Genomic DNA, 25,587 nt, shown 5'->3' with positions numbered 1-25,587 from the left:
TACTTAACTACAATAACTACCTACAATAACTACCTGGATAAACTACCTACAATACCTAACTACAATACCTACCTACAATCTAAATGCAGGGTTTAAGCTTTACACGACACATATAAAGAAGAAGCCAAGCTTACCTCCCCGCTTAGAGGAACATAACCTCACCCCTTCGCTCCTCAGTCTTGACATGTCAAAATGCTGAATTTTGGCACTTTAGCAAGTTTTTATTCATATCGAAAATCGGATTTATTGAATTCTCCATATGGTCTATATTAAAGGGCACCTCATTTAATATAACAGGCTTTTAAATTCAATATTGGTGCACAATGTCTACTTAAAATATCAAAGGGACGCAAAAGGCACTCTTTTCCTGTAACGACCTGACCACTTGTCAACTATGCTGCAATGAAAAACAAAGAGAAAGTTGTTGAATACATGAACCCTATATTTGCAGAAAAGAGCAGTTGATTATATTGAAACAGGCTCTTTCAAAGGCTGAACAACTAGATTTTCATCTTAGATATGGTTGCTTCTCTCTCCCTCCCATTCTCCCGTACCTCGATCTTCCATGATGACCCATAATGAGCCATTTTTATTTTCTTTCCTTCCCCTGAAGCATCACATGCTGGTTCCACCATTAACTCATGTTGCATCATGTCTCCTCCTTGCCATTCTCCCCTAGCTCTGAGCCATTCCCTGTCAAGAAGACCAAGGCTGTGGCGTGTCACTTTTAATCATGCTGGTCTGTTCTTGTCTCTGGCCATGTTCCTGTGTGTGTAAAGGGCTGCTATGCCTGGACAATGATGGCCAGCCTTACAACTTGGCACATGTTAATTTGAATTGGACCCAATTTATCATGTATCTGAACTCCGACCTCACTCAACTGTGTGTTAGCGTACGGCTGGCTAGTCCACTGCCTGTTTGAGTTGTTTTGTTTTGTTTCTTCCCTCGCTCTCTCTTGTTCCGTTCTGGTTTGTGTTCTGTAGCTTAGATATTTTTTGTCAGCTATTGGAGATACAGTAGCCTTGCAGTGTCTTGTGACAGATTGAGGCGTGGAAGAGATGAAGGTTACAGAAGCTCGGGCGTTTTTTATTTTGAGATTCACTTGTGGAGACGCAATTGATTTCCATGTGACCGACAAGGGACCTGCTCAACTTTTTGAAAGGAGGCCTCATGACTTATTCACCGACTGATTCCGGCTGGCTGTCAGTTACACTCTCTGCGGGAGAGAGCAGGAGAAAAACGCATGAGTTTCAACTTGCAGACAAAATGAAATAAATAAAGTGACAGAAAACACATATTGCACTCTTTATTTTTTTTTATTATTATTTTTTTCTCACTTATTTTTCTGTTTTTGTGTTTAGCTGTTTTTGGTTTGGCTGTCAGTAATTTTTTGTGCTCTGCCATTTTTCTATTTTCTATCCACATTATGTCAGCTTAGTAAGCTTGTAGCTAGAGATTTTGGGAGGCGCCCAGGGAGGTTTTGAGGCCTTGTCATAGACAAACACAGGCTTTCATGTGCTTTTCCACATTCATGTGCTTTGTTTCTCTTCGTCACCTGTGGACAGTCACTTGATAAGGGGGTTCAGTACCCAAAGTAACCCGGTGCATTGTAGAGGAGAGAGATATTGTGTGTGTGTGTGTGTGTGTGTGTGTTTGTGTGTGTGTGTGTGTGTGTGTGTGTGTGTGTGTGTGTGTGTGTGTGTGTGTGTGTGTGTGTGTGTGTGTGTGTGTGTGTGTGTGTGTGTGTAGAGGCAGAGTTTAAGAGATAACTGATTTTCAGTATTTCACTTAAGTTGGCGAAGGTTCCAGACTCTGAGTGTAGGCACACAATGCAGCTTATTCACCATTTCTGGAGCAAAAACTCTACTGTGCCTTTTTCCCATTCTCATATCTACCAGACTCAACTGTATCCACAGAACACAGAACTGCCGACCCGACATTGTAAACAACACAACTCTTACCTTATCAGACCCAGGCAATCCCTAGGTGAAAAACCAGTAATTCACTGCTTTCATTTATCTGCTTCTCTGCCCTCATATTTAGACTCACATTGAAGTGTTTTACCATTTTTCTTTTCAGGACAACCAGGGCTACAAGTAGAACACAAAAAATTTGACATGAACAGTTGCATTCATGAGTTTTATTGACAAATGTCAATTAAAAAATATGGTCTGCCAAGCAAAAACCAGATAGAAAATTAATTTATATGAATGCTGTAAGTACAGAAATTGTTTGCTCAGTTGGAAATGATTATCCAACTAGTCAGTGACAACTGTGTGGAGTTTGGAGTTTGTGACAGCAACTATGTGCGCTTATTACAGTATTATAGACACTAAGTCTTGGGATGTCCAATGATCTTCTATATAAAAGAACCATTACATTCTAACGACTCTTGTGACTCTTGTAGCTCAAACCATTCTGACATTACAGACATTTTTGTAAGAATAACTGTTTTTGGTATCCACCCTTGTCTCACAAACACCGCTCTATCTCAGCCCCAGTTAACTGCACAGGCTATTGGTATCCATGGATGGAAAAGAAATAGACAAATACAATGCAAGCAGCAGTCTGTGGCTCAGATAGACAATGTGTAAAAGGGGTTAGAAGCACTAAAACGCGCCGCCGTTACCGTGGGACTCAAAGTGTCAAAACAAAAATAGTTCACCCGTCAAAATATGGGCCTGTGTGTTTATCTCATCTCTGTAGTGAGTCAGAAGTGCCCATGGCGTTAAACTCCTGGTTGACCCAGGACAAACCAGGATAACCCAGGGTAAAATCACCAGAACTCTTTTTATGAGTCACTGCTGGATGGACTGGACTGGCTTTAAATGAAAAGAATTACCAGGAAAGCAGTTTTTTGTCCAAACACATTTATGGGTTTGGCTGAGCTATAGATTTCTGAGTTTCTGGGCCATCTCTTGTGGAGGTATTATGTTTTCTCTTTCAATAAAATAAAATGGACAATAAAATAAAATGGGGATGTCTGTAAATGCAGTTTATAAAAGAGGACAAGATAGGAGTCAAATCATAGACCAGGATTGAAATTCAATAACCCTGGTCTGCAACTATTAGTTCTGCTCCAAAAAACCTGCTCCGAGTTAATTTAAGTGATTAATTACGACAACAAGAAAGCGCTCACCCATGGATAACACCGCCGTGCGCTAATTATTTTTGCGTTCGCTCAACAAAAATGCAACCGCTCAAATCTGTGTTTTCTCTTCATTATTTGTTCCTTTTTTTTTGATAAGGCACTGAAATTGATGACTTTCCTTGTCTCTTCAGTCTTCAGCGGGGGCCTGAATAGACGATTAGACTAGACCAGAGTAACCTTCATGTTCTAAGTCCATCCAGTAAAACGCTGATGGTCGCAGACACACTGCTTTATGATGAGGAAATAATGCCGTCCTTTCATATTTTCCGTAATCTTGTCTGTATTAGCCCTGGTGTTTCCAATAAAGCCCCACACCGTGGATTGTGCTGACGGGAACTCTTTGCTAGTTGCAAAAATCCAGGAGGAAATGCCAACGAAAACATAGCAACTCCTAAACCCTATGATTTTCTACCTGTTAACAGAGATTTAGCTCCTCTCTGTCTCCCAGCTTCTCTAACATGCTTTTAGGACTTTTCCGTTTTTGAAAGCTTAGGATATTTACTGTTTTTCGTTTGTTCCCATACTTTCTTGTTTTGTCAGTGTTTTAGTTTTCCTTTTACTTGGCTTGCTTCTAGCTGCTTGTGCTGCTAGTCTGCCTCTACTACTTCCACTAGCCCTCCTCTTTTAGGAGACAGCATCATCCTCTGTTTGTAACAGACATGAGACCATGAGTCAGTTTGTCAAACCTGACTACTTTGCCATTATATAACAAAAAAGGTTAAGAAGAGCTCATAAACTTTAGTTGCTAATAGCTCCTGATATGGAGATTAACTTGTGTTGCACCATGCAGCTTCTGTCTGAAATGTGAAATTAATTATGACTTGAACACAAAGTTTGGGGCGGTTTTTCCAGCCAGGTTTTTAATCTCCTCTCAGACTGAACTATTGTCACATTCACCAGATAGGTGCAGCGAAATGTGTTGTTTTACTGGGTCAGACATAGTAGTACAGTGCCCCTGGAGCAAATTAGGGTTCAGTGCCTTGCTCAAGGAGCCATCAACAGATGTTTCACCTTGTCGACTCGGCTGTACGAACCAGCGACCTTTCGGTTACTGGCCCAACGCTCCAACCTTTGAATTACTTCACCTTTGATCTTATCTTGGCTGTTGTTGATTCGCTCTCACTCTTTGCATGCCCTCTCTCTCTTTCTCCCTCTCTCTCTTTCTCCCTCTCTCTCTTTCACCCTCTCCCTCTCTCTCTCTCTGTTTCTCTCCTTCATGATCTCTCCCCCTTTCGCTCTCTCTCCCTCTCCATCCCTCACTGTCTCTCTCTCTCCCTCTCTATCCCTCATTGTCTCTCTCGCTCTCTCTTTCCCTCTCTCTCTCTCTTCTTACTCTTTCGCTCTTTCTCTTCCTCTTCCCCTCCCTCTCCCTCTCCCCAACACATAAACATCTCTACACTTACATAAAGAGATGGGCAACCTTGCCACCAGCTCAGACTAGAGCAGAGAGAAAGACGGTCGACTTGGTACACTGCACCACAGGGCTCCACCAATGTAGGCTGTGCAGGTTGGGGGCCACATCTAATGTCATATAAGGAGATGTGTTTTGTGGGTGTGTGTCTGCATGTGTGTTCTCTTTATTACTTTTTAATGGTGTTTGATTATCCAGTGTTCCTGTAGGCGGGTCTCGACCTCTCGCTGTCATGGCCGCCCACTCTCTCCATGGCTACCAGCATGCTTATCCGCTTCTCCGTCTCTGCGCTTAGCAACACTAAACCCAACCCAGGGGAAAAGTTGAATGACCACGAATGCGCTTGCCCACCACGGTCACGAAACAAAACTGCTAATACCGTTCTCCTAATATTATCTTCTTCATCATTGCTGGGACGCAACGCAGCTCTCTTTACTTCCTTTTCCTTTTTTCATGAAGTGCTGAAATCCTATCTGGAGGTGTTGAAATCTTCCAGCGTGAAGTCACAGGTGTCTGGTAGAATACAATAGACCTGTTATGTGAAATGAAGAAACACATTGTCGTTGTTTCCAAAAGCGAAAATGCAAAGTTGTCAAAGTCAGCGTTAACAACTGCCTCTATCAACTTGTAGCAGCGTTAGTGGTTTGGAGATATGGGCACCTTTTTCTGCTTTGATTTACCTTTGAGCAGGTATCGCAACTCAACCTTATAAAACAAAAATTATCTTTGGTAGGTGCATACAACCAATAGTCCAAGATGAAGGGTGGTGCTTCAATTTATCTGTCTAGAAAGAATCCCTCGCATTTCATCCACCATTTTTCCGCAGCAAAAGTGGCACGAAGAAACTCTTCATTAACAGAGTCTCAAATTACTTCTCTACTTTTAAGAGAGGCGTTAAATATTCAAGCAAGCCAAGGCAATCGTTAGGGAGGAAAGCATAAATTGGAGTATAGTATGTGTCTAGTTTGGAGGTAATGGAGGAATTTAGAACTCAGGTGTTTGAGGTTTTCCCTTTAAAGGCCTTCAGTAATTGGAGTGTCAGTACTGAAGGAATACACATCAAATACACATCAGACTCCTTCAGTGGGAGAGAGGGAAAGGTAGAGGCGGCTTGAGACAGTAATTACATTTCACTATCACCGAGTAGGCAGCAGTTAAGCATTGTTCACATTGGCAGTTTGAGGTGATGTACCCCCCAAAAATTGCATATCTGATTCGATCTGTTCTTTTTCCTGCAGTCTGAACAGCCAAAAAGCACATGGAATCAGATATTTCAAGCCACATCTCAAACAACATTCGTAGGTGGTTTGAAATCAGATACAAATCTGATTCCTGGCCATGCGACTTGTTTGTGAACGGTCAAATCTGATTTATTTGCCCTCAAGTGGTTATTTGGCATATTTTGTTGCTTGCTAGCTACTCTGTTGACAGTTTTGACAAGAACATGTGGTAGCTAACTAGCTTGTTAATTGTTTACAAACAAATTAGTGAATGTGCTAGAAAGCTAAACAGCAACCTAGCTAGCTAGTTGACTGCTGTGGCTATCCAAAAAGGACTTGTTTTGAAAGTTGTATCATCTTATCCTTTGAGGCTTTAAAAGTGTTCTTACACTATGATTTTGAATATTCAAAGCAACTGATAAATGTCCATAGCAGGAATTGTTGTCACCTTAGCTTGCTACATAACTTCTGAGTGAAAGGAAGCACGAGCACCACCAGCAATCAGCCTACACCACTATCTATATCCACAGTAAAACAAGTCCTATATCGACATAACCTGAAAGTCCGCTCAGCAAGGAAGAAGGCACTGCTCCAAAACCGCCATAAAAAAGCCAGACTACGGTTTGCAACTGCACATAGATCGTACTTTTTGGAGAAATGTCCTCTGGTCTGACGAAACAAAAATAGACCATCGTCACCATCCCAACCGTGAAACACAGGGGTGGCAGCATCATGCTGTGGGGGTGCTTTGCTGCAGGAGGGACTGGGGCACTTCACAAAATAGATGGCATCATGAGGAAGGAAAATTATGTGGATATATTGAAGCAACATCTCAGTCAGGAAGTTAAAGCTTTGTCGCAAATGGGTCTTCCAAATGGACAATGACCCCAAGCATACTTCCAAAGTTGTGGCAAAATGGCTTAAGGACAACAAAGTCAAGGTATTGGAGTGGCCATCACAAAGCCCTAACCTCAATCCTATAGAAAATATGTTGGCAGAACTGAAAAAGCATATGCGAGCAAGGAGGCCTACAAACCTGACTACAAACCAAATACTAATTGAGTGCATGTAAAATTCTGACCCACTGGGAATGTGATGAAAGAAATAAAAGCTGAAATAAATCATTCTCTCTACTATTATTCTGACATTTCACATTCTTAAAATAATGTTGGGATCCTAACTGACCTAAGACATGGAATTTTTACTAGGATTAAATGTCAGGAATTTTGAAAAACAGAGTTTAAATGTATTTGGCTAAGGTGTATGTAAACTTCCGACTTCAACTGTACATGTGTTTTTATGGCATATGCTTTCATGTCTAATAGATAGACTGTATTAGAGCAGCAACAAAGACAATTGATTCCATTTCAATTGTCTGTTATGGTTGTGTGTATGTGTGTGTGTGTGTATGCGTGTGTTTGTGTGTGTAAGCGTGCATGTAGTGCGCAAGTGTGTTTGTTGGAAAGTAATAAAGGGAAATATATATATACATGTGTATTTATATATATATATATATGTATGTGTATATGTATGTATAAGTGTGTGTGTATATATATATATATATATATATATATATATATATATATATATATATATATATATATATATATATATATATGTATATGTGTATATATAGGCGAGAAAAAAAAACATATGGGGGATTGGAAGTGATGCAGACAATTACATTGATGGAAGTTACAGTCTATCTACAATAGGTTATTACAGGCTTAGGGGACCGGCCTCTATACCATTTTCTCTGTCTCTCTCTCTCTCTCTCTCGCTTTCTCGCTCGCTCGCTCTCTGTTTTGTATTCATCACACCACAGAACAACCATCAGCGCTCTTCAGGGAGTGTTTTGTTCAGTCCTGCTAACGCCTTCACTGTATATATCTGGCCTGACTCTTTGAATAGGAAAACTGATAGGGAAAATGTACCCTGCAGGATGAATGGCATACTACTACAGCGCTGCTCAGTATGGGTTGTAGTGATGGGAGATGGACTTTCAGGCTGGTATGAAGATGATAATAGAGATTATATAAATTAGGAGGATGATGGCCGCCATTTTACGGGCTCCTAACCAATTGTACTATTTTGTGTGTTTTTTCACGTTGTTTGTAACTTATTTTGTACATAATGTTTCTGTGTTTATGACCGAAAATAGCTTCTGGATATCAGAACAGCGATTACTCACCTCGAACTGGACAAATAATTGTTTCTTTAACGAGTTGGACGCGAACGATTTACTCCAGATACCAGACCGGGCCCAAATCCCCATCATTCGCATGAAGAGAAGACGCCGATACAGGGGACGTAGGTCCGGGTGCCTTGTTAGAATTCTTCAGCGAGTGGGTAACCCGCCTCTACCATCTGTCCTATTGGCCAACGTGCAATCATTGGAGAATAAACTGGATTAGCGCTGTTCAAGACTATTCTACCAACGGGACATTAAAAACTGTAATATCTTATGTTTCACCAAGTCGTGGCTGAACGACGACATGGTTAATATACAGTTGGCTGGTTTTTCCGTGCATCGGCAAGACAAAACAGCTGCCTCCGGTAAGACAAGGGGTGGTGGTCTGTGTCTATTTCTCAATAACAGCTGGTGCGCGAAATCAAATATTAAGGAAGTCTCAAGGTTTTGCCAGTACGAGTGACTCGCTCAATACGGAAGTGGTCAGATGACGCAGATGCTAAACTACAGGACTGTTTTGCTAGCACAGACTGGAATATGTTCCGGCACTCATCCGATGGCATTGAGGAGTATACCACATCAGTCACCGGCTTCATCAATAAGTGCATCGATGACGTTGTCCCCACAGTGACCGTACGTACATACCTGAACCAGAAGCCATGGATTACAGGCAACATCCGCACTGAGGTAAACGGTAGAGCTGCCACTTTCAAGGTGCAGGACTCTATCCCTGATGCTTATAAGAAATCCCGCTATGCCCTCAGACTAACCATCAAACAGGCAAAGTGTAAATACAGGACTAAGATTGAATCCTACTACACTGGCTCCGACGCTTGTCGGATGTGGCAGGGCTTGCAAACTATTACGGACTACAAAGGGAAGCCCAACTGCGAGCTGCCCAGTGACACAAGCCTACCAGACGAGCTAAACAACTTCTATGCGCACCCCGAGGCAAGCAACACTGAAGCATGCATGAGAGCACCAGCTGTTCCGGACGACTGTGTGATCACACTCGCCGTAGCCGATGTGAGTAAGACCTTTAAACAGGTCAACATTCACATTTTACATTTAAGTCATTTAGCAGACGCTCTTATCCAGAGCGACTTACAGTTAGTGAATACATTTTTATATATATATATATATATATTTGTTTATACTGCCCCCCGTGGGAATCGAACCCACAACCCTGGCGTTGCAAACGCCATGCTCTATCAACTGAGCTACATCCCTGCCGGCCATTCCCTCCCCTAACCTGGACGACGCTGGGCCAATTGTGCGCCGCCCATGAGTCTCCTGGTCGCGGCCGGCTGCGACAGAGCCTGGATTCGAACCAGGATCTCTAGTGGCACAGTTAGCACTGCGATGCAGTGCCTTAGACCACTGCGCCACTCACAAGGCCGCAGTGCCAGACGGATTACGAGGATGTGTACTCCGAGCATGCGCTGACCAACTGGAAAGTGTCTTCACTGACATTTTCAAAATGTCCCTGGCCGAGTCTATAATACCTACATGTTTCAAGCAGCCCACCATAGTCCCTGTGCCCAAGAACACCAAGGTAACCTGCCTAAATGACTACCGACTCGTAGCACTCACGTCTGTAGCCATGAACTGCTTTGAAAGGCTGGTCATGGTTCACATAAACACCATCATCCCAGAAACCCTAGACCCACTCCAATTTGCATACCGCCCCAACAGATCCACAGATGATGCAATATATATTTTACTCAACACTGCCCTTTCTCACCTGGACAAAATAAACACCTATCTGAGAATGCTGTTCATTGACTACAGCTCAGCTTTCAACACCATAATGCCATCAAAGCTCATCACTAAGCTAAGGACCCTGGGACTAAACACCTCCCTCTGCAACTGGATCCTGGACTTCCTGACGAGCCGCCCCCAGGTGGTAAGGGTAGGCAACAACACATCTGCCATGCTGATCCTCAACACGGGGGACCCTCAGGGGTGCGTGTTTAGTCCCCTCCTGTACTCCCTGTTCACCCATGACTGCGTGACCAAGCACGACTCCAACACCATCATTAAGTTTGCCGACGAAACAGCGGTGGTAGGCCTGATCACTGACAACGATGAGACAGCCTATAGGGAGGAAGTCAGGGACCTGGCAGTGTGGTGCCAAGACAACAACCTCTCCCTCAATGTCAGCAAGACAAAGGAGCTGATCGTGGACTACAGGAAAAGGAGGGCTGAGCACGCTCCCATTCTCATCGATGGGGCTGTAGTGGAGCAGGTTGAGAGCTTCAAGTTCCTTGGTGTCTACATCACCAACAAACTATCATGGTCCAAACACACCAAGACAGTCGTGAAGAGGGCACGACAACGCCTGTTCCCCTTCAGGAGACTGAAAAGATTTGGCAAGGGTCCTCAGATCCTCAAAAACTTCTACAGCTGCAGCATCAAGCGCATCCTGACTGGTTGCATCACCGCCTGGTATGGCAACTGCTCGTTCTCCGACCGCAAGGTGCTACAGAGGGTAGAGCGTACGGCCCAGTACATCACTGGGGCCAAGCTTCCTGCCATCCAGGACCTCTATACCAGGCAGTGTCAGAAAAGGCCCTAAAAATGGCCAAAGACTCCAGCCACCCTAGTCATAGACTATTCTCTCTGCTACCGCACGGCAAGCGGTACCGGAGCGCCAAGTCTAGGTCCAAAAGGCTTCTTAACAGCATCTATCCCCAAGCTATAAGACTGCTGAACAGCTAATCAAATGACTACCCAAACTATTTTTTTTTTTTGCGCTGCTGCTACTCGCTGTTAATTATCTATGCATAGTCACTTTACCCCCAGCTACATGTACATATTACCTAAATTACCTCGACTAACCTGTACCCACAAATATTGACTCGGTACCAGTACCCCTGTATATAGCCTCGTTATTGTTATTTTATTGTTGCTCTTTTATTTTTTACTTTTGTTTATTTAGTAAATATTTTTATTAACTCTTATTTTTCTTAAAACTGCATTGTTGGTTAAGGGCTTGTAAGTAAGCATTTCACTGTAAGGTCTACACCTGTTGTACTCGGCGAATGTGACAAATCAAATTTGATTTAATGATTATGATGATGATGACTGATTATTACGATGACAAGGACGATAACGATGATGGTAATTAGGACTAGACTTAAATTAGTCAAACTACTACACTTTAAAGTGCCACCAAGGTCAAAGAGGACTGACTTGGGCTCCAGTGAGGTCTGTAGAGCCACATCTTATAATTGTGTCTTTCTATATTCGACCACTTGTACAAAATGGTCTAATGACCTTCATCCGCCGTGGAGCCCATTTAAAATGGTGTCACGGGTAATCACGCTTTCTATTTTTCCACCTTCATCAGATACTGGAAATGGGTCACCATCTCCCCGACTGGACCCAGGCATCACACACACGCATGCACACAGCCATGCACACACACATATACGAACGCAGACACACACACACACACACACACACACACACACACACACACACACACACATACACACACACACATACACACACACACAGTAACATTTTACATGGCCAATTCATTAGGTCAGAATTGCCTGAGTGGGGCTTGTCACACACACTACAGAGCAGTATGTAACGTCCCTTATAGGTCCCGTCTTGAACATCATACCACTCACACAGAGGTCAATACACACAGCCTCAGATTTTCCTACCAGTCTCAGTGGCGTGTTATACTACATGATGTTCAAGGACTTAACATAATTTGTGAAGGTTTTACTCACTGAAGGGGTTTGAATGAGCCGATGATCAGCAATTAGTTAAAAGTAGTAAGTGCAATATGAGCCTTTTCCGCCTGGATTTCTTTGCTTGAATATCATCACAAGCTGAGGATAGAATTTAATTTAAATTCACGTCTGGGTAGAGTGCAGATTAGGTTAAGTATACTAGCAGGTAGAATGCATATTAAGTAGTGTGCCCTTCAGTGAAGTGCTATGCAGTAGGCAGTCAGGGAGGTTTAAGTTTCTCTGACTTGGAGGTGTTATATAGTGAACTAATGAGTCTACGAGTCTAATGGCTCCTCTTTGTGTGGGAGCCCTGACATTTGTCTTTTTAACACTCAACCTTTTCTTCTTTTTCCCTCAGCTCTGTTCCCTCGTTCTTCTTTTTTGTTCCTTCAATGGAGGCTTATATGGCTTCACGTGTTCCTTTAGGTTTCCTATCCCTTTCTTGTGAAAGGAACACATTCAATAATTAAATAAATAAAAGCTCCTCTTAATGTTTTATGAAAAGTGTGCCTGTTTCGTTCCAGCTAGCTACACTGCCTGTGTTTTCGGTCTCACTGATCGGGAATAGTTGAAGATAGTGTGTGGGCGCCGGCATGCTTTTCAGATGAACTGATTAGCTCAAGACTGATCATGGCCTGAAGTCTTGTTGGAGAAACCTGTCTGTTTCAATGGCGTCCGAAGGGACGTGAATTATGGAAATCTAATGGGTAGAATAGGGATTTTTTTAAACACTTTCTTACACTAAGAAAGCCAGTGTATTAATGTGATTAATGATGCATTCAATTTATCGAGCATTTCAAACCCACCCAGGATGGCTGCCATGCGTCTTTTCTCTCCGTCTCTCTTTCTTTCTCTCTCTCTGCCTCCAACCATGATATTATATCCGCCTTTCTACTCACAGGGCATTTCTCCCCTCTCAAACAAACCTCTCACTGTTTCGAATTGGGCCAGGATGTGCAATCCTTCAGGACTGCTTTGTTTGCCAATTCCTATCTATCCCCTTACAAGAAAATACATGAAAAAATCACATGAAAAAATCTAGTTCCTACACGGAGGTGTAAGGTGTCTTATCATTGGATGACACATACGCACACTTTCTTTAACCTTGAATGTGAGATATAGCCCAGCGCATCACACAACTAGTGGTTAATGTGTTTGCCCGGCCCGTTATTGCTCTTGCTTCCTCTTCCTGTTGGTCTGCCACTTCTCTTTTGATGAAGAAATATTGAGTGGAGACTGGTAAACCCCTGGGTGGTGTCTCAGCAGCTCACACCAGCGATGTGCTCGGACTGTGAAAATGGGGGAAGGGATGAGGGGAAGGAGAGGAGGGGAAGGAGAGGAGGGGAAGGGGTGAGAGGGTTTGCAGGCAGGTGGAATTGATCTCCATCTGTTGGGCTGGAAAACCTGTCTGAGGAGAGAGAAGATGTGTGGGAGGTGAGATAGAGGAGCAGCAAGTCGTGGTAATGCGTGAATGAACAGAGTGCAGAATGTACTGAAGAAAGTTTATCCACAATCCCTGCATGGTCTACGAAGTCACTGTGGTGGCATAACAAGGCACCACAATATTGATGCCAAAAGTTAATGGTGAGAGTTGGTAATTAATGTAATTAATGGGAAAAACAGTAATATACTATACTCATATGGCGAGGGGCTGAAGCTCATTGGTTGAAATCAAATTGCTAAGGGGCTGGCCCATGTGGGGGAAAATGTAGGGAAAATGCAGCCCCATTGATGTGAACGATTAGCTCCTTCGTCTTATTGATGTTGAGGGAGAGGTTGTTGTCCTGGCACCACACTACCAGGTCACTGACCTCCTCCCTGTAGGCTGTCTCATCATCGTCGGTGTTCAGGTTTACCACCGTTGTGTCGTCAACAAAGTTGATGATGGTGTTGGAGTCATGCATGGCCACGCAGTCATGGGTAAACATGGAGTACAGGAGGAGACTAAGCACACACCCCTGTGGGGCCACCATGTTGAGGGTCAGCGTGGCCGAGGTAATGTTGCCTACCTTCATCACCTGGGATCGGCCCATCAGGAAGTCTAGGATCCAGTTGCAGAGGGAGGTGTTCAGTCCCAAGGTTCCAAGCTTGGTGACGAGCTTGGAGAGGACTATGATGTTGAACACTGAGCTGCAGTCAATGAACAGCATTCTCACATATGTACAGTGAGGGAAAAAAGTATTTGATCCCCTGCTGATTTTGTACGTTTGCCCACTGACAAAGACATGACCAGTCTATAATTTTAATGGTAGGTTTATTTGAACAGTGAGAGACAGAATAACAACAACAAAATCCAGAAAAATGCATGTCAAAAATGTTATAAATTGATTTGCATTTTAATGAGGGAAATACGTATTTAACCCCTCTGCAAAACATGACTTAGTACTTGGTGGCAAAACCCTTGTTGGCAATCAGAGAGGTCAGACGTTTCTTGTAGTTGGCCAACAGGTTTGCACACATCTCAGGAGGGATTTTGGCCCACTCCTCTTTGCAGATCTTCTCCACGTCATTAAGGTTTCGAGGCTGACGTTTGGCAACTCGAACCTTCAGCTCCCTCCACAGATTTTCTATGGGATTAAGGTCTGGAGACTGGCTAGGCCACTCCAGGACCTTAATGTGCTTCTCCTTGAGCAACTCATTTGTTGCCTTGGCCGTGTGTTTTGGGTCATTGTCATGCTGGAATACCCATCCACAACCCATTTTCAATGCCCTGGCTGAGGGAAGGAGGTTCTCACCCAAGATTTGACGAAACATGGCCCGTCCATCGTCCCTTTGATGCGGTGAAGTTGTCCTGTCCCCTTAGCAGAAAAACACCCCCAAAGCATAATGTTTCCACCTCCATGTTTGACGGTGGGGATGGAGTTCTTGGGGTCATAAGCAGCATTCCTCCTCCTCCAAACACGGCGAGTTGAGTTGATGGCAAAGAGCTCGATTTTGTTCTCATCTGACCACAACACTTTCACCCAGTTCTCCTCTGAATCATTCAGATGTTCATTGGCAAACTTCAGACGGGCCTGTATATGTGCTTTCTTGAGCAGGGGGACCTTGCGGGAGGTGCAGGATTTCAGTCCTTCACGGCGTAGTGTGTTACCAATTGTTTTCTTGGTGACTATGGTCCCAGCTGCCTTGAGATCATTGACAAGATCCTCCCGTGTAGTTCTGGGCTGATTCCTCACCGTTCTCATGATCATTGCAACACCACGAGGTGAGATCTTGCATGGAGCCCCAGGCCGAGGGAGATTGACAGTTCTTTTGTGTTTCTTCCATTTGCGAATAATCACACCAACTGTCACCTTCTCACCAAGCTGCTTGGCGATGGTCTTGTAGCCCATTCCAGCCTTGTGTAGGTCTACAATCTTGTCCCTGACATCCTTGGAGAGCTCTTTGGTCTTGGCCATGGTGGAGAGTTTGGAATCTGATTGATTGATTGCTTCTGTGGACAGGTGTCTTTTATACAGGTAACAAGCTGAGATTAGGAGCACTCCCTTTAAGAGTGTTTTTCTAATCTCAGCTCGTTACCTGTATAAAAGACACCTGCGAGACAGAAATCTTTCTGATTGAGAGGGGGTCAAATACTTATTTCCCTCATTAAAATGCAAATCAATTTATAACATTTTTGACATGCGTTTTTCTGGATTTTTTTGTTGTTATTCTGTCTCTCACTGTTCAAATAAACCTACCATTAAAATTATAGACTGATCATTTCTTTGTCAGTGGGCAAATGTACAAAATCAGCAGGGGATCAAATAGTTTTTTTCCTCACTGTATGTATTCCTCTTATTTAGGTGGGTAAGGGCAGTGTGAAGTGCAATTGAGATTTCATCGTCGATGGATCTGTTGGGGCGGTATGCAAATTTGAGTGGGTCTAGGGTGTCTGGGATGATAGCATTGATGTGTGCCATAACCAGCCTTTCAAAGCACTTCATGATTACAGATGTGAATGCTACAGGGAGGGTGGTAGTCATTGTGGCAGGTAACCTTGGAGTTCCTGAAAACAGCAATGATGGTGGTCAGCTTGAGACGTGGGGATTACAGACTGGGACAAGGAGAGGTTGAAAATGACCGTGAATATGCCTGCCAGCTGTTCTGAGCATGCTCTGATAATGCGCTCTGGAATACCGTCCAGCCCTGGTGCCTTACAGGTGTTGACCTGATTAAAAACCTTACTCACATCGGCCTCGGAGAGCGAGATCACCCAGTCCCCTGGGTCAGCGGGGGCCCTTGTGCACGGCTCAGTGTTGTTTTTGCCGAAGCGTGCATAAAATGCATTGAGTTTGTCTGGTTGAGAGGCATTGTTGGGCAGATCACGTCTGGGTCTTCATTTGTAATCCGTAATGGACTGTAGCCCCTGCCACATGCATCGGGCATCGGAGCCTGGGTAATAGGATTCCACCTCGTTCTTATATATTCCTTTTGCTTGTTTGATAGCTCTGCGGAGGTCATAGCTGGACTTCTTGTACTTGTTCGTGTCCGCAACCGAAGCCTTGGGGTTGGCTGCCATAGCCCTGTGTGCTGTAGCCTTTTCCTTAAGCTTAGCACCAACCTCAGTGTTAATCCAGGGCTTTTGATTGGGGAAGCAGAGAACCTTCACTATGGGGACAACGTCGGCGATGCAATTCCTAATGAAGCCGATGACGGAGGTGGTTAGCTTGTCTATGCTATTGGTGGATGCCCAGAACATATTTCAGTCAGCACTAGCAAAGCAGTCTTGTAGCGTAGCCTCTGAAATGATGGATCATTTCTCAACGGAGCGCGTCATGGGTACTTCCTGTTTGAGCTTCTGCTTATAAAAAGGAATTAGGAGTATAGTCATGATATGATTTGCCCAAGGGGGGACGAGGTAGGGATTTGTAAGCTTGCATGTGGGTAGAGTAACAGTGTTCTAGGACTTTATCTCCCATAGTGGCGAAGGAGATGTTTTGATGGAAGTTGGGCATTACGTGTCTTAATGATGTGGAAATAAAATCACCGGCAACAAGGAAAGCAGCCTCCGGGTGCATGGTTTCCTACTTGTTTATAGCCTCGTACAGTTCGTTAGGTGTCAGCTTGTTGTTTTTATTGTCCTGAAGTGGAATATATACAGCAGTCACAATAACAGCTGAAAACTCTCTCGGGAGGTAGAAGGGTCTACATTTGACCATCAGGTATTCCAAGACGGGTGAACAATGGGTCGAGACTTCCACTGCGCTAGAGTCAGCACACCATTTGCTGTTGATGAAGAAGCAAACCCTCCTGCTCTCTATTTCCCTGAATCCAATGTCCTGTCTGCTCGGTGAATGAAGAATCCACCAAGTTGGATAGCCATGGAAGGTAGCTTGTCCGAAAGCCATGTTTCAGAAAAGCAGAGAATATTGCAGTTAGGAGAGTCCCGTTGATAGCAAATCAATCGTATTATCAAGAGACTGGCGAATATAATATAATATGCCATTTAGCAGACGCTTTTATCCAAAGCGACTTACAGTCATGCGTGCATACATTTTTGTGTATGGGTGGTCCCGGGGATCGAACCCACTACCTTGGCGTTACAAGCGCCGTGCTCTACCAGCTGAGCTACAGAGGACCACCCATACAATGTGTAGAATGCAGGGAAAAGGTGGCCGGTTTTCCCTTTGCCTTAGTCTCACCGCTTTCCTGCCTCTTTTTTGCCTGCTTTTCCTCTAAGTCAAAGTTGAAGCTGTAATTGTTGTCGATCATAACAAATAATAGCGGATACATTTATTGCAAAAAAGATAAAGATAAAGATAAACGAAAAAAAATATCACAAAATCAGAAGGGAAAAAAAGCCATACAGTATGGCGCCATCTTCCTTCTTCTCAGGATGAATGTGAGCATACACACACAGAAACATGCAGGCAGGCGGGCGGGCACACACCCAGGCTCACATGCACACAAACACACCCACACACACACAGATCCCCACCCCAAACACACAGATCCCCCTCCACCCCTACACACACACACACAGACCCAGGCTCACTCTAATATTCATAGGGGTGTAAGAATCATGAATAAGGCAGAGCGGCTGGCTCACTTGGAGCTGTATCACATGGCAGTGGAGTGTGTCAAAGCGCTGTCATCAACAGCCCAACATAATGGATGGCTGTGGTCGGAGCCTTGAGATCCCAGGGGTTTCACTGCCACAGGCCTCCACACACACACACACACACACACACACACACACACACACACACACACACACACACACACACACACACACACACACACAATCATGAACACTCATAGGCTAACACACACACACATATACACACATGCTCACACGCATTCAAATAGAAAAATTGATTCCAAAGGGGTTCTTCGGCTGTCCCCATAGGATAACTCTTTTGGGTTCCATGTAGAACCATATGTGGAAACCTACTGGGCAAAAACTGGTTGAATCAACGTTGTTTCCACGTCATTTCAACAAAAACAATGTTAGTGATAACGTTGAATCAATGTGGAAAACGGATTGGATTTGAAAAAAGTAATCATTCATATTTTTTTCACCCAACTTTTAACTTAAATCCAATGACATGGTGAAATTTTTTGTTGATTTCACGTTGAATTCATGTTAGTTGACAACTCAACTAAATGTAAATCAAAGCTAGACGTTCTTCTATGGGGACAGCTGAATAACCCTTTAAAGTTCTAGATAGCACCTTTTTTTCTAAGAGTGTACATAGACACAGACACTCAAACTTACATTTTAGTCATTTAGCAGACGCTCTTATCCAGAGCGACTTACAGTTAGTGAATACATATTTTTTTTATACTGGCCCCCCTTGGCAATCAAACCCACAACCCTGGTGTTGCAAACGCCATGCTCTATCAACTGAGCTACATCCCTGCCGGCCATTCCCTCCCCTACCCTGGGCCAATTGTGCGCCGCCCATGAGTCTCCCGGTCGCGGCCAGCTGCGACAGAGCCTGGATTCAAACCAGGATCTCTAGTGGCACAGTTAACACTGCGATGCAGTGCCTTAGACCACTGCGCCACTCAGGAGTACATTCAAATACATATCTGCATAAACACACATACACAGCTACCAGTTCCTGCTCATGATGCTTGCAGTTATTTCAAGAAGGCTGTCACCTTAGATTAGCAATTTGTTGTGAGCTTTGAGCTGTTATTTGAAAAATGTATCAGTGCAGAAACGCTTAGCCTTAAAGGTACATGATGAAATACATCTACAGCCTACACTAGGAATACATAAATAAACGATGTGTAGTTATATTGTGTTATATATTGCAATAATTTTATCTGTAACGCATGTATGCAGGCAGAGCAATGTGTGTGTGTGTGTGTGTGCGTGCGCTTGTGTGTGTGCGCGTTTGCTTACACTACCAGTCAAAAGTTTGGACACATCTACTCATTCAAGGGTTTTTCTTTATTTTTAAAATGTTTTACATTGTAGAATAATCGACAAAACTATGAAATAAAACATATGGAATCATGTAGTAACCAAAAAAGTGTTAAACAAATCAAAATATATTTTAGATTTTAGATTCTTCAAAGTAGCCACCCTTTGCCTTGATGACAGCTTTGCACACTCTTGGCATTCTCTCAACCAGCTTCATGAGGTAGTCACCTGGAATGCATTTCAATTAACAGGTGTGCCTTCTAAAAAGTTTATTTGTGGAATTCCTTTCCTTCTTTATGTGTTTGAGCCAATCAGTTGTGTTGTGACAAGGTGGGGGGTAGCCCTATTTGGTAAAAGACCAAGTCCATATTATGGCAAGAACAGCTCAAATAAACAAAGAGAAATGACAGTCCATCATTACTTTAAGCCATGAAGGTCAGTCAATCCGGTAAATTTCAAGAACTTTGAAGTTTCAAAAACCATCAAGCGCTATGATGAAACTGGCTCTCATGAGGACCGCCACGGGAATGGAAGACCCAGAGTTATCTCTGCTGCAGAGGATAAATTCATTAGAGTTACCAGCCTCAGAAATTGCAGCCCAAATAATGCTTCACAGAGTTCAAGTAACAGACACATCTCAATATCAACTGTTCAGAGGAGACTGTGTGAATCAGGCCTTCATGGTTGAATTGCTGCAAATAAACCACTACTAAAGGACACCAATAAGAAGAAGAGACCTGCTTGGGCCAAGAAACACGAGCAATGGACATTGGACCGGTAGAAATGTGTCCTTTGGTCTGGAGTCCAAATTGGAGATTTTTGGTTCCAACCACGTGTCTTTGTGAGACACGGTGTGGGAGAACAGATGATTTCTGCATGTGTAGTTCCCACCGTAAAGCATGGAGGAGGAGGTGTTATGGTGTGGGGGTGCTTTGCTGGTGACACTGTCTGTTACCACAGCATTCTGCAGTGATATGCATCGCCATACCATCTGGTTTGAGCTTAGTGGGACTATCATTTGTTTTTCAACAGGACAATGACCCAACACACCTCCCGGCTGTGTAAGGGCTATTTGACCAAGAAGGAGAGTAATGGAGTTCTGCATCAGATGACCTGGCCTCCACAATCCCCCGACCTCAACCCAATTGAGATGGTTTGGGATGAGTCGGAACGCAGAGTGAAGGAAAAGCAGCCAACAAGTGCACAGCATATGTGGGAACTCCTTCAAGACTGTTGGAAAAGCATTCCAGGTGAAGCTGGTTGAGAGAATGCCAAGAGTGTGCAAAGCTGTCATCAAGGCAAAGGGTGGCTATTTAAAATAAATTTTGGTTTGTTTAAAACTTTTTTGGTTACTACATGATTCCATATGTGTTATTTCATAGTTTTGATGTCTTCACTATTATTCTACAATGTAGAAAATAGTAAAAATAAAGAAAAACCTTTGAATGAGTAGGTGTGTCCAAACTTTTGACTGGTACTGTATGTCTGAGTAAACTTGAGAGCTCACTTATTTTGTCATGTGGTTTCACTTCAGTGGTTCTCAATAGGCCGTATTAAAGCCATTGCAGATGTGTATGGGTTAGTGACTGGTTATTGTATAAGGAGATTACTCTGTGTGAGGAGGTATTGTGACATCACTGCTTCTTTGCTTCTCTCTATATAACAACAATAGAATATCAGTCTTTTTGTTTGCTCTTTCTTTCTCCTCTCTCCTTCCGTGTCCCTTCTTCCTTTATCTAGCCTCTCTCTCCCTTCTCCTCTGTCTCTCCCTGTCCCCTTTCTCTCTCTGCCTTTTTACTCTTCTGTCGTTCCCTCATTCCCTTCTCCTCCCTCTCTCTCCTGCTTTTGTGTTTCTCTCCCCGCTCTCAGTGTATAGATGACCGTTGTGTTTGTGTTTTTTCAGTCTCGTTTGTTCAGGGCGCGGTAACGTAGCCTGCTGCCTGTGGTAATTGTGTTTCAAAGCGCAGGATTAAGGTGACTTTACGCCAGTAAACGGGAATGAGCGACAAACAAAGTTTCAAATGGGTCACACAGATTCGATTCTCTCTCTATAGGGGAAAGAATAACACTCTCGGTCCAGGAGGAAAAAATGGTTTTTATGCAATTTCCTCTTGAATTGAGTGGAAGTGGGCGTCTGATGAATAGGAGGAAACTACCTCTTCAGGCCTCCAGATGCCGCTTGGAGAAATGCTTCCCCATTATATTGCACAGGCACAGACTAGAAGACCCCAACTCAATTTAACATGATGGCGATGGACCCAAACGATTTAAAGCTGTGTGTGATGAAGACCGATTGCCTAGTCATCTTCCCTATTGTCCAAAGACAGACCCATTTGAGGAAACTTGGTTTGTTTGTTTTTACACAGGAAATGTTTGTCCGTGTAACAATACATAGGAAGTGAGTGTTGTGTGCTTGGAAAAAGTATTGAAGTATTGAAGTTGTTTTTGTCCTGAGTCGTGGAAAGGTTTGTGAATTGTGCGAGAGAGAGAGCGCAGATAACAAAGAGCCTCAATTCTTACTGTGTACAGCCATAAGAAACTACATTTCCAATAAACTCCAGTGCCTCACTGTGTAAGGCAATAAGAAAGTACATTACCCATTAACCCCAGCTCCTATCTGTGTAGTGATGTCTGTAAGAAACTACATTTCCCATAAACCTGGGTAGTAGTGACACTTGGACACACACTGTAGGTGGTCATGGGCTATGCCAGTTACATCGTACTGTATTTTCTGATATATTTTGAGGCAGTTTGTGAGTCTCTCCCATGACTGCTCTGTGATATGAGTTGGGCAGTAAACTGAAAATATAAATGGAGAGAAAGGGTGGAGGGATGGAGGAAGAGAGAGAAGAAATGGATGGAGAAAGTGTGCGTGTGTGTGTGTGCATCTGTGGGTACTTGCATGTGCGTGCTTGTGTGTGTGTCTCACTGGGCGAAAAGGGTCAATATCTTTATATATATCCATATATCTGCCATTTTATTATATATAAGGAGTAGAAATGCTCCTGATACACATGTCCTTAATTTCATATATCGAGCTAGGATATTCTCCGTAATAGGACAGTTTCTACATGCATCCAATCCGGACCTCAGAAATCTCCCTGCTACCGTATGAGTCCAGGGAGAAATCTGGGGTGTGATCGCTTCAAGACACGCCACTGATGCGTGTGCACCCGCCTACATATTTGTCTAATATTTTAACTCCAGAAAGGGTATGTGCGGACATATTTAAGTCTTTATACTTAGGCATGAACGAATCCACATACTTTCAGAAATGTATCATATATATAGTCATTACATTTATGGATCCGTATTTCTCAAAAAATGTATAATCTAATTAGATATCCTTACATGATATATAATATTCATCCTCATATGTCTGATCGAAAATGGGCTAAATCTGACGCATGATCAATGTCCAGCGGCCAAATTATTTTACCTGTTCAGGTGCCGAAAATCATTGTGCTTCTTCACATGAAGGTGACATAACTGAGCATACATTTGCACTATATTCAGTAGTAGGCTACAAGGCATGGAAAAGCAAACATCGTCATATTTAATCCAAAGTGTAAAAAATGCAGCATAGCAAATCCAGAGCTCCAATCACAACACATTTTCTGTAAAGATGCAAATGTAGGCCAATATTTGCTAAAAATGTATTTTATTTATTAAACAGAAAATAAAAGTTGCACACTCAATACCCCTGCCTGCCCTGTTTGTTATGGATAGGCTAGACAATAGAACGAGTCAAAATTCACCCAAGGCTGAAAAACGGCAATATAACGTTTTTCTGCCGGGGCGGCAGGTAGCTTAGTGGTTAAGAGCGTTGTGCCAGTAACCGAAAGGTCGCTGGTTCTAATCCCCGAGCCGACTAGGTGAAAAATCTGTCATTGTGCCCTTGAGCAAGGCACTTAACCCTAATTGCTCCTGTAAGTCGCTCTGGATAAGAGCGTCTGCTAAATGACTAAAAAAAAAAAACATAAAAAAAAAAAAAAAAAACCTTGGCTAAGCTGGCGCGAGTCCACAGCAAGTCCATAGCAAATTAATTTAATCGAACGTTCGCAGAGCCTCTTCTGACTGGAGTGATGCTTAGAATTCCATTTAGACTAAATGACACAAAGAAAATGTATCCCTTTTTATTTTAGCACTACAATCTGTTCTTTGGACGAAACTGGAAAAAAACTACTTATGTAGAAAGTAAACATCCGCACCTCGATGGTGGCTGCTTAATGAGAAATGAGGGAAAAAACGAAAACTTCTGACTATTTCTGGTCTAGTGATCGATGACAACCGAGCTCGCTGTCCAGACTTACTTAATTACAAAGAGGAGATTCTCCTGATTAAAATGGTGTCCGACTTGAAAAAAATTGAAATATACACATTGTGAGATATTTGGCGAAATAGACCGGCATGCCTCTCCATAGGAAAACAATGGGGGGAGCTCAGCATTCCAAGGGCAAAAAGTATTTGGGGGCTAGCATTTGATGACAACCGAGCTCACTGCTCAGACTTACATAATTAGAAAGAGGAGATTCTCATGATTAAAATGGTGTCCGACTTGAAAAAATCAAAATATACACATTGCGAGATATTTGGCGAAATATATAGAAATTCCTATATTTCCCCTATAGGAGACAATGGGACGACCTCAGAGCTCCATGAGTAATATTTTGTTGTTGTTTACGTTTTAACTACCAGCAATTGGTTCAACGTGGGCAGGTCTCATTGCCAACAATAGCGAAGCAGGCATTGTGACGTAGAACAATAGGCTGGAAATAGAACGTTCGGAAGGCGAGTTGGTGCGACGGTGCTCAACAGAACTAATAGGAGCGGGCAGGGTGAAAAATGCCCTAAAATAAGGCCTGTTTTTTTTCGTGATTACTTCAAAACTACAGCAAGCAGCTGGGAAATATGGTAATATTATGAAACTGGGCTCCACGGCGGATGCAATTAACTCGTTTTTATCAGAAGAAAAGCGTTGTTAAACATTTCATGTGTCCAGCCTATTATGGACGATGGATGCATATTGAGTCATGTGTTGGTCCCTTGCAGTCCAGACCCAATGTGGTGATAGTGTTGGTCTGTGATCCACTCCAAACTGTCAATGCATAAATCATGAATGAAAATTGTGTCGATGTTGCAAGAAAGATTGTCATTTTACATAACCATATCACAAGGTAGCTACTCTACCTGCTTCATTCATGACGAGAAAGCTAACTGGAACAAGCCAAGTTGCTAGTTAGCTAGCTAGCTAGATAAGTTAGTTAGCTAACGTTAGCTATCTTATATTAACCAGTAATACAAAATATGCCCAAACGTTTTAAAATGTTAGCTGTCACCATGAGGCTTGATAGGGGGTAAGAAAATACCTGAAGGGAAGGACATTTTGTTATTTGTTTGCTAGCTTTTACCCCACTATCAAGCCTAGCTAGCTAACTAGCCACAATGGCCAAATTAGCTAAGGTTCTTGATTCTAGTTACTAAGATAAATGAAACATCTAAAATTATCTACTCACTTTAGCGTTAACTTCTTTGAGGTATTTTCTGAACAGCTTCTCTCTTCTTTGTTTCTCCAGTTGTCAGTTCTAACACACACCGTTTACAAACTCATTTGTGGCACCCAAATGATAAAACGACAGAACTCCACAACAGAAAATATGTGATTCTTGTTGCTAGGCTACCAGTTAAAGCACTTTTAGCTTACGGTTTGCGCGTGCCTTTATGCAGATGTTATACGAAAACTTTAGCTAGTGTCTGAAATAATTATATGGATTTAATATTTGTCCAGTTATTGAACATGTCCTCGAAACTCAAATAAGCATAATAAATTGTCCTTATTTAGCATATCAAAAAGCAAATCAAGATCCTGATATCAACCTGAGAAAATATGCTATGAAGGCCTACTGTCAGTATTTGTCATCATATAAATAAGATGTCCACATAGGCCTAACAGGATATCTAATGAATCAATAACGAGCCATACCATGTATGATATCCAGAGGAAATCCAAAAATGATTTGTGCATGAAAGAAAAATATGGATTTCATATTTGACAAATTATTGAGCATGTGCTGAAAACTCAGAAATGCATCAGAAATCATTCTTATTTTCAGCATATCAAAAAGCATATCAAGATCCGGATATGAACCTCAGCCAAGAGAAGCATATCTGGAATCAATATAGCTTAATATCTTGAATGTGCTGAGAAATCACAGATATGCGATGAATACAGTCAGTATTTGTCAACATGAAGAGAGAAAATAGGATGTCACATATCTCAGGATATTGAATCAGTCCATATCCGGCCATAGGAAATGTCCATGTGTGATATTCGGAGTAATCCCAATATCATATATGTCTAAAAGACACATGTGGATTCAGAATGTGTCAGGATATGGTGCAAATCTATAAAACTCAAAATATGCATTGAAAATGGTCTGTATTACCTAGAATATCAAAAACGTGTCATGTAAAGATATCCCCTGATATGGACCCTTTTCGCCCTGTG

The 25,587-nt window shown here is 42.8% G+C and overlaps 1 protein-coding gene across 6 annotated transcripts in view; it reads left to right on the top strand.

Moving 5' to 3' along the window:
• LOC121541592 (netrin receptor UNC5D-like) overlaps positions 1–25,587 on the top strand; it is a 353,223-nt gene that overhangs the window by 95,290 nt on the left and 232,346 nt on the right. The gene's annotated exons all lie outside the window — the stretch shown is intronic.

Source organism: Coregonus clupeaformis, chromosome 27 (genome assembly GCF_020615455.1).
Source record: "Coregonus clupeaformis isolate EN_2021a chromosome 27, ASM2061545v1, whole genome shotgun sequence".
NCBI lineage: Eukaryota > Metazoa > Chordata > Actinopteri > Salmoniformes > Salmonidae > Coregonus > Coregonus clupeaformis.
This window is presented reverse-complemented; position numbering and strand designations above follow the sequence as displayed.